The sequence below is a fragment of the Penaeus monodon genome, unplaced genomic scaffold (genome assembly GCF_015228065.2).
Source record: "Penaeus monodon isolate SGIC_2016 unplaced genomic scaffold, NSTDA_Pmon_1 PmonScaffold_3735, whole genome shotgun sequence".
In the NCBI taxonomy this organism is placed as follows: Eukaryota; Metazoa; Arthropoda; class Malacostraca; order Decapoda; family Penaeidae; genus Penaeus; species Penaeus monodon.
In genome coordinates, this window is record NW_023658489.1 from 15,016 (window position 1) to 23,897 (window position 8,882).

The following is an 8,882-nucleotide window of genomic DNA, read 5'->3' on the forward strand; positions in this document are numbered from 1 at the left end:
ACAGAATTAAAACCAAAAAACAAAATAAAAGCAAACAGCACTTTGCAATACCTGTGGTTACATATTTTTAACGTGATAACTGGGACTTACATGAACTCAAAAAAATTGCACCAAAATTGGGAAACAATTGCAGCAACAAAAGTTCCCCAAAAACAACGAGATCGTCTGTGGTCCCCCAGATAAAAGGGGTAGGGGGGTGATCAGTTGGAATTATCGTACAAACACAACAATTGGGCTCTTGCAATACTTAGATCAACCGCAATTGGATCTTCATTGTTAAGTACATGAAAAATCTAAAAATTTTAAAAACAAAAGTAAAAAGGATAAAAAAAATTTTCTCAGGAATTAGGATTTAAGCGAAAATTCGAACATATGTTTCCAAAACGGCTGCTAACTAAAAAAAAAAAAACAAAGAAAATAGAGAAAAAAAACTTTAAAACCCCGGACAGTTTTCAATCGAAAACCACTGTGTAGATGAAAAGCAACCCATCGTGGGTTAGAAACTCTGACTAAAAGGGGAAAAAGGGGTTTTATTCTTGCGTAAAGATCAAAGTTTGTTTACTAGAAACTATAAGCTACATCTTTCACAAAGGCACTGACTCAAAATGAGGTTTTTTGAAGACAGGTTTAACAATTGGGTCACCTTTTATCTGTTGCTCAATATTAAACCGAAAGATACAAAATCGACCACAGAGGGGGAAGTACCTGCCGGAAGATCTGCAACACTTCTTCGACAAGGATAAATCCAGACCATTAGAGATGCTACAATCTTGTGGAACTTTCCAATTCACACAGATCTACTATACAGGCAAAACGTCCCGATATCGTCATCAAGACAAAAAAAACAACATTGCCGTTTTTAGATTGGCATCCTTCAGACGAAAAGTCCAACAAAAGTGTTTTGAAAAAATTCAAAATATAAAAAACCCGGAAATAAAAGGTGGGAAAAAATGTGCATTTAAAAACCAAAAATTTTCCCGTTGTTATTGGGGCTCTTTGGCCCTTTTAAAAAAAAGGGACAATAAGTTTCTTGAGGAAAAACCAGGGAAACCAAAAAAAATCTTAAACACACGCCTGTTCTCAGAAGAGCATTACAAACTGATGTGTTCTTTGTGTGCGTGAATTTTATTTGCTGGATGTTTTGATTTGTGGGTTTTTCTGCATATTTTTCATGTTTTTTTTGTTCCTTCCTCAAATTCAATCACCCTAGGTCACTGGTATGACTCGGGGTTTGATTTTAATTACCACAAAAGGAAAATTTTTATAAAAAAATAATAAATAATAACAATATAATAATAATAATAATATATAATAACAAAAATAATAAAATAATAAACTCAATACCCCAATTAAAAAATATAAAAAACTGATTTGAAAGCATTTGGGTTAAAAAAAAAAAAAATAACAAAAAGGGAAAATAAATCATGTAAGATGACAAGGGCTACTAATTAAATTTCCTTTGGGGGCTTTAAAAGCCTCTAATGCAAACATTTCCAAAAAACTATATTGAACAAATTTTTCCCGCAGCAATGGGTTAGGTAATATCTACTTTTATAAGGTTAAATGATCAGGATTTATATGCTCACAACTTTTACCCCAAGAAAATAATATCTCTTAATTTTTAAAATAGATCGAAAAAGAAAATCAAAACTCTCTCTTACCTCTGGGTCTTAATGCCCTGCTGTATTTCCTGATCATCCAAAAAGTCAAACATATATTTAATTGCTAAAGGTAGGGCAGAGCCACGGTGAGCAGTGCTGAATATGGTCTCAAAAAGATCATCCACAACTTCTGCAGGGTGAGCTTTGTAGACAGGAGACGCGTGAGGTAGATTTCTGACACCATCTTATTTGTGCGTTCTCCCTCACGCTGTTTCTGACTCTTGTTGGCGGACCAAGTGCCAAACCTGAGAGGACATTCAGGTAAAATGGGGGAAAAAATTATTAGTCCAATTCATTTTTTTAAAGATCCTCTCTAAAAGCTATATGTCAAGGAATATTTCCATTAAAACCACTACACATTGCAAAGGAATATGTAGTGCTGTATATAGCATAGGAAATATAGCACAGACATACAGTAATCAGCTGATTTGCAAGGATTTTATCTACCACTTGTTTCAGTTTCAGAAACTTTTTCAGTACATTAGAAACCAATTACTTCATTACATTTTGCAGTCACAACACACACGACAGAGAACATTTACATTCCAGTGAGTAAAATTAATAATCTTGACTTTAATCTGAAATATGCTTAATTGATGAGGTAATTCTGTTCTTGAATTTGTTCTCGACATGCTCTGAAGTGTAACTTGATTAATTTTTCTAAAGCTGTGAATTTGTTTGATATTTTTTTTATAAGTTCACCTGAATCCCTTTTCAATACTATGCAACACAAGTGCAGGTTAGTAACCATCACTGAACTGAAAATAATCATGCAGTAACTAAAAGGAAGGCAAAAAAACAAAACTTGAAAACAAAACCTAACAGCATTCAATTTTTCTTGTACCAATTGTGTACAACATCGCCAATTTATAATGGGTAAAGATAGATAAAACATCAGTTCAAAAAAAAATCTATCAGAAAAAATCCTTCAAATAAGCATCACATGAAAAAAAAGAGCACTAGAATACAAAAATACACACAATCCAAAAGGTGAAAAGGAAAGAGAAACACTGGCTTTAACCTGCCTTGATGTGCAACAGACCTTTGCTCCTACCTTTACCCCTGCTTCATTATCATGGTTAAGGGGTGAAGTGGCTCGAGAGAGAGGTGGACTGGAGGAATTCAGTTTGCTTCTGTTGAGCGTGTCATATTTGTGGTGTGACTTTCAGATTTGTCAGAGAGTATTAACATGTAGATGGACGACTGCTTGGGTATGAGAGTCAGTTGGGCCTGGTCAGGCACATTGTAATGGCCAAGGGTATTGAGTTTCTTCCACCCGCCTTCTGGTCGGGTAGTTGTGTCTTCATCATAGAGAATCAGCCGGCCTGTGGTAGGACAAGAAACCAATGATGATGTTCATTTATCACAAAGAGCTACTAGTGCTGTCTCAAAAAAAAAAAAGCCCTTTAAAAACACTCATCCATCCACCTGAACAGCCATTTTCCTTACCTGACGTTCCTGTGCGCCATTCAAGATCTAGGTCTTCTCTTCGTGGACGTTGTGAATAGGGGTATGAGCGATATATGGCATCTAGAGACTTTTCCTTCACCTGAGAGATAGTATCACAATCCAAAACCTTCACCGGGGTTTCATCTCCTTCCATGGGTCCATCTACACTTCCCATGTACAGGTTACACATGGACACATACACCGTCTGAAAGGGCACGAGGCTTTAGTACTGCTTCATTCCAACAAAACCATAATTTTCATTTAGAAATTATACATGTCCCATTGTATTACCTTGCACTTGCAATGCATAATCAAATATAGTGTGTGTGTGTGCACAGGTGTGTGTGTGTGCACAGGTGTGTGTGTGTGTGGTGTGTGTGTGTGTGTGTGTGTGTGTGTGTGTGTGTGTGTGTGTGTGTGTGTGTATGTGTGTGTGTGTGTGTGTGTGTGTGTGTGTGTGTGCATGCGTTCGTGTATGCGTGTGCATATGTGCTTGTGCGTGCACGAGTGTGTGCATGTGGGTATGTGTGCACGTGAGTGTGTGCGTATGCGTGCATGAGTGTGTGTATATATATATCAGTGTGTGTGTGTGTGTGTGTGTGTGTGTGTGTGTGTGTGTGTGTGCACGCGCGCGCTTGTGGTACAGTGCAACAGTTTACACATAGCTATATACCCCCTAGGGCCTGAAGTTTGTGTTGGGCAGGACCTCGGAGGGTCATGGTGACTGTCATTGGAGGTGTCCTAGATTCTGACAGTTCAGATAGGGCAACCCTACTATGAACAATCAGGTAAGCTAGTCTAAATCAAATTTCTGCCTGAGAAAAGAACTTGAATCCTAGTCATACCATTTCCTTGTAGTCAATGCTCTGGCGGATGAGTTTCTCTTCAGACAGAGAATATCTTGCTTCTGAAGTGACAGCATCCACTGGACCCTTGTCCACTTGTTGCTTGATGGCTCTGAACAGCATATAGAGTGGCTCTCCAGCACACTCCTTCAAGAACTTGTAAAAGCAGGATGTGAACCCAGGATGAAAGCATCTTTTCAGCTACACTTTCCGTCTGAAATGTTTACATAATTTATGAAACAAAAAAAGACAATGAGCCTATTACAAAATTACAAATTATAGTCTGAATGAATACTGAAAAAGGAATGCCCAACTGCAAGTTACAAACCTTCTGAAGAGTAGTTTAGGATGGATCTTTCCTTCAATACACTTTTCAATCATTCTGCAAGGAGAGTCTTCAGGATGTCAGAACAGTATTCCATTTTTCCTTGTAATGCAACCATTATGAGGGAAGCTACATTTACCCTGCAATAGGACATTTTTTGTTTTTATTTGAGGCTGAATATACAGAAATTCTTCAGCTTACAAATCAAAATTATGAAGTACTTATCAATTTCCCAAAATATATAAGATTAAAATTCCACTTTGTTATGTATCATCATAATAAAAATGTCTCTTACCTATCTCTCATAGAAAAGTATCGGTTAGATTCCAGGGTTCGAATAAACAGTAGCAAGAATGTCTTGTTCATTATGAGTTGGCCAAAGAGCTTTAGACCTTTTTCTTTCCTTGCAAGGTCGGGCCGGTCCATCTGCAGTACAGTTGTCTCTTCCAGATTGGGAATAGGATCTTCATGGCATATGTACGGTATTCCAGGAAAGGAATACCACCACAAGTCAGGTCACTAGTCAAGTCTGTCATCTCAGTCTGCAGTTCAGCAAGGCTGGAAAGTAAACATTTGTCAGTAATATTGATATAAAACTTCATTAGGAACAGACAGTAAATGATGTGGCTTGGAAAAAGAATTGTATTGCTTATAACCCTTCTTCAGAAATTAACAGTGTTACTAACCTTCTTTGCATTCAGCTGCCACTCTAAGTTCCAGTATATCCATTTGTTCTTGCATACTCTTGAGAACCCGTGAGTTTTGGTTGCTCTTTTGACGATAGACAATGAGGCAAATCACCAAAATAGAATAAGAACCACTGCACCAACTGAGAGGCTAATGATCAGCTGTTTGGAGAGTGTTTCCAAAGTCCTTGTGTGTTAGCATACTTCAAGTATCCAATTCTGTATGTACGATTACCACCCACAATCACCTGAAAGTGCAAGATATTAATCAAACAATGAATGTGATTAAAGTTAAAAAACCATGATGCTCTTTACACATCTCCAAAGACCACAGGTATGTTCAAAGATAAAAGATTTCCATACACTTACCACAACCAGGGCAGGTCATTGTTATTGATTGGTGCAGGCTGCTCTTTTGGTGGCCGGCATGTTAGCTGAGACCGAGATAATGATGTGACATTGCAAGACTCCGCACCAATAAGGCCTCAACATCAATCTCCTGTGCAGCCCTGTCCAGGTTCTTACCATTGATTGTGAGGTAATCAGACTTGTACATCTTGATCTGATAAAAATGGAAGTTTACCTTCAATACCAAGATTATGAATACCTGTATCAAATACACAAACATACTCAAAGATGACAGTGACTGAAATCAGTGGATATGTCCCTGTAAACTTACCTGGCCTTCATCCTCAAATGTAAAGTACTCGGGCTTTGGGAAAACAAGGAAAGGAGAAAATCCACCTTTCTGGAGATCACGAACAGATTTCACATTATCCATGATGAAGCCATAGTCAAAGCATCATGCCATTCTCCTCATCAATCCTCTCATTACTATCAACTGCAATAGCTGGTGACTTGCATTCCATTCTTGTTGCATTTTTCACATGACAGGGCTGTTGACAATTAAATGCATGAATTCAAATATATTACATCTTTCTTGCTTGAATCTTTAAAAAATGTATGATATACACCTCTGTATAAAAGGTATGAATGAGAATGAATAGCTTCACAATGCAAGAGATGTATTGTGAGGATGTTCATTCTTGTTCATACCTTTTATACGGTTCATACATACCTCTGATTCAATATAACCAAACATATTGTGTAATTATTTACCTTTACTAAGAAAAATATATATACTCACACTTGTGTATTCCTTGTCCTTGTACATAACATACATTTTTGGCTTACGGATGACATTGAAATTGGTGCCGTCAACAGTGATAATTATTCCTCCAGATGAATACCTCTCGGACCATTTCTCTACAAAAGACAAGTTCCCGGTAAATCATCAAAAACAACTTTGCACATTATTTCAATCAAATTAAACATCAATTGATTTTAAAATTTGTTAAAAAGCAGTGTATCTTTCATAGAAAACTAATGACTGAGAAAAGAATGACTCACTACGCCTGCCTGTCCCACTCTGCCAGATTTGACGGAGGTAATCTCTGGATCGTCAACATAAGTGAAGTACTTTCCCTCCAACTTTCTTCGACCATTGTCAAAGGTCATTTCAATACTACCTTCCTTTTGCAAGTCCGAATACGAAGATGTAATGCATGTTGCTGTGCTTGCATTTGTGCTGCAGATAACATTGCAATTAGGCTTTTAAAAACTGCCCTACTGAAGCAATGGTGTGTGACTCATCAGTACTTAGGCTGTAAATATTGGATTCATAAGGATATCACTTAACAATTACAATTAGTATTTACCTTTGAATTTTGCATGGAAGTCCATTAATGAAGGCTTTAATGCGGCTGCCAGCATTCATGTACTTGCCAATAATGTGGAGCACTGTTCCTCCTGATCTTGGTCCTGAATCTGGTGTTAAGTCTGTTATCACTGGATTCACAAAGCGATACTTGTCTTGGGATTCACCACGGTATTCACGAGCCACCTGGAACATGCCATTTACATTCAAGTCTCTCAGCTACACCTTATACACTTCATAATTACAAAATTATGTCTTCCTGCTACTGGCAATAATGACATCATTACAAACCTTTACAACAATGGGTCCTTCCTTAAAGTCATTCACCCCTGGGCTGTCTACCATGCAAGTAACCTTTCTGGTTTTGACATATGAATCACGAAATGGTTGGCAGTTAATTCCAGCAACAGTTATTCCATCATAGATGTCATCAATCTGTTTACCCAAGTTAATACCTGAAGAGGTGGAAGGAACAGTTTAGTCAATTTGTAAATATGGTAGCTTCTGCCAATTATCAGTCTACTTCATATAGAGATATCTAGCTTTCTTTATAAAAAAGTCATCACTATTCCAAAATCTACACCATATAGTACCTTCTACAGTAACATTTGTGCCTCCATCCCAGGGACCACTTCGCGGATAAAAGTTGGTAATATTTATATTGGGACAGGTACGATCCCTGTCCACCACGTCCCTCCTCACATTGGCTGCCACCTCACAGCGACTAGTTGACTGCACCAGCCACATTTATAGCGCTCCGCAAGACTTAAGCACATGCCACAGTTGTTGGCCATGAGCTGACACTGAAACACCAGCACTGGTTGGAGGAAGAGAGAAGAGAAAAAAAAAAAAAAAAAAAGAAAAAAAAGAAGAAAAAAAAAAACGGGTTAAACAGATAATAAAGATAATTTGATACACATGGTGTATTATTGTACAATTTAAAAAACTCTTAAATGTACCCTTATATATTTACCATTATGGAAGCAATATATATATATATATACTACTACATGTATCAAGTAGACTAATACAAATATCAAACTCACCATGAATGTTATCAGGATTATCAAGGGGTTTTGAGCCCCCCAGATCACAGCAAATGTTGCATTAGTTGATGGTGCAGCTGTTGTTATGAAAATTCCATTCTGTCCCCAATATATAGTATCACTCAGCAAGTTGGCATTTACACTGGTAACTTTTTCCTTAAATGTGAATTGACACACAACCTTGTTTGTGTGTGAATTGCTGCAAAGATAAAGAAAAAAAAATAAAGCTGACATTTATCAAAAAAGGACAACCTAACTATGCCAAAATTACAAAATATACAGAAGACTGATTTCTATTTTTCATTTGTGAAACAACATCAAAAACTCATACTTACAGCTATATTGTCAACTTTGACCTTAATTGACTTGTCAGTGCCTGATGAAACCAAAAATTTTTTGGCTCTCTAGAAAAGTAATTCTAGGACAAAATGAGGGCCACTTCTGATGCTTTGGGCCAACACGCTGAAAACGAAGTTGACATTTAAAATATCCATCCACCAAAATGCCCTTCAGATATTCTTCTATACCTTATATCAAAACACTGGGTTTAAACCTTCATACATTATACAACTTACATTTACACCATTGACAAGAACATCATTTCTGCAAATTTTTTGCAAGTCGTGATGCATCGATGGCCATCAACACACCAGTCACAAGGAAAGGGAGATGATACACATTCAGTACAGGAGCTGTAGGTATTGCAGTCGAAAAATGTGAAGTTTGTACACACAAACTCTGGGCCTTCAGATTTTCGAACACAGAGCTTTGCTGTAAAGTTGATCTGAAATGGGAAATATTGAGATGAGATATGTGATACACTATATTCTTCATATATGCTATAAGTATTAAAATTGTAGAAGTTAAAGGGAAAATAAGTTCATTTTTAAAGAAAAACACCTTTCGTTATTCTGGGATTCAGAAGCTGTCATTCGGGAGTGGTACAAAAAACACCTGACGTACCTGGCCTTTGTGGTGAGTCTTTCCCCATAGCCTAAACCACTGAGTGGTCTCCACTGATGGCGGTTGTCATCATCATCTAACTGTAAGAGAAAATTGCACATTACATGATCAAACAATGCAGTAAAAGCTTGGACCTTTGGTTTTGGTTTTAGAACTTTTTCCCCAAGTAGCACTAAAAAACAACCACTTG

General features: G+C 37.2%; 1 pseudogene; it reads right to left on the reverse strand.

Annotated features, from left to right (window-relative positions):
* Positions 1-1,468: 1,468 nt before the first annotated feature.
* LOC119570750 lies at positions 1,469-8,772 on the reverse strand (annotated as a pseudogene).
* Positions 8,773-8,882: the final 110 nt, after the last annotated feature.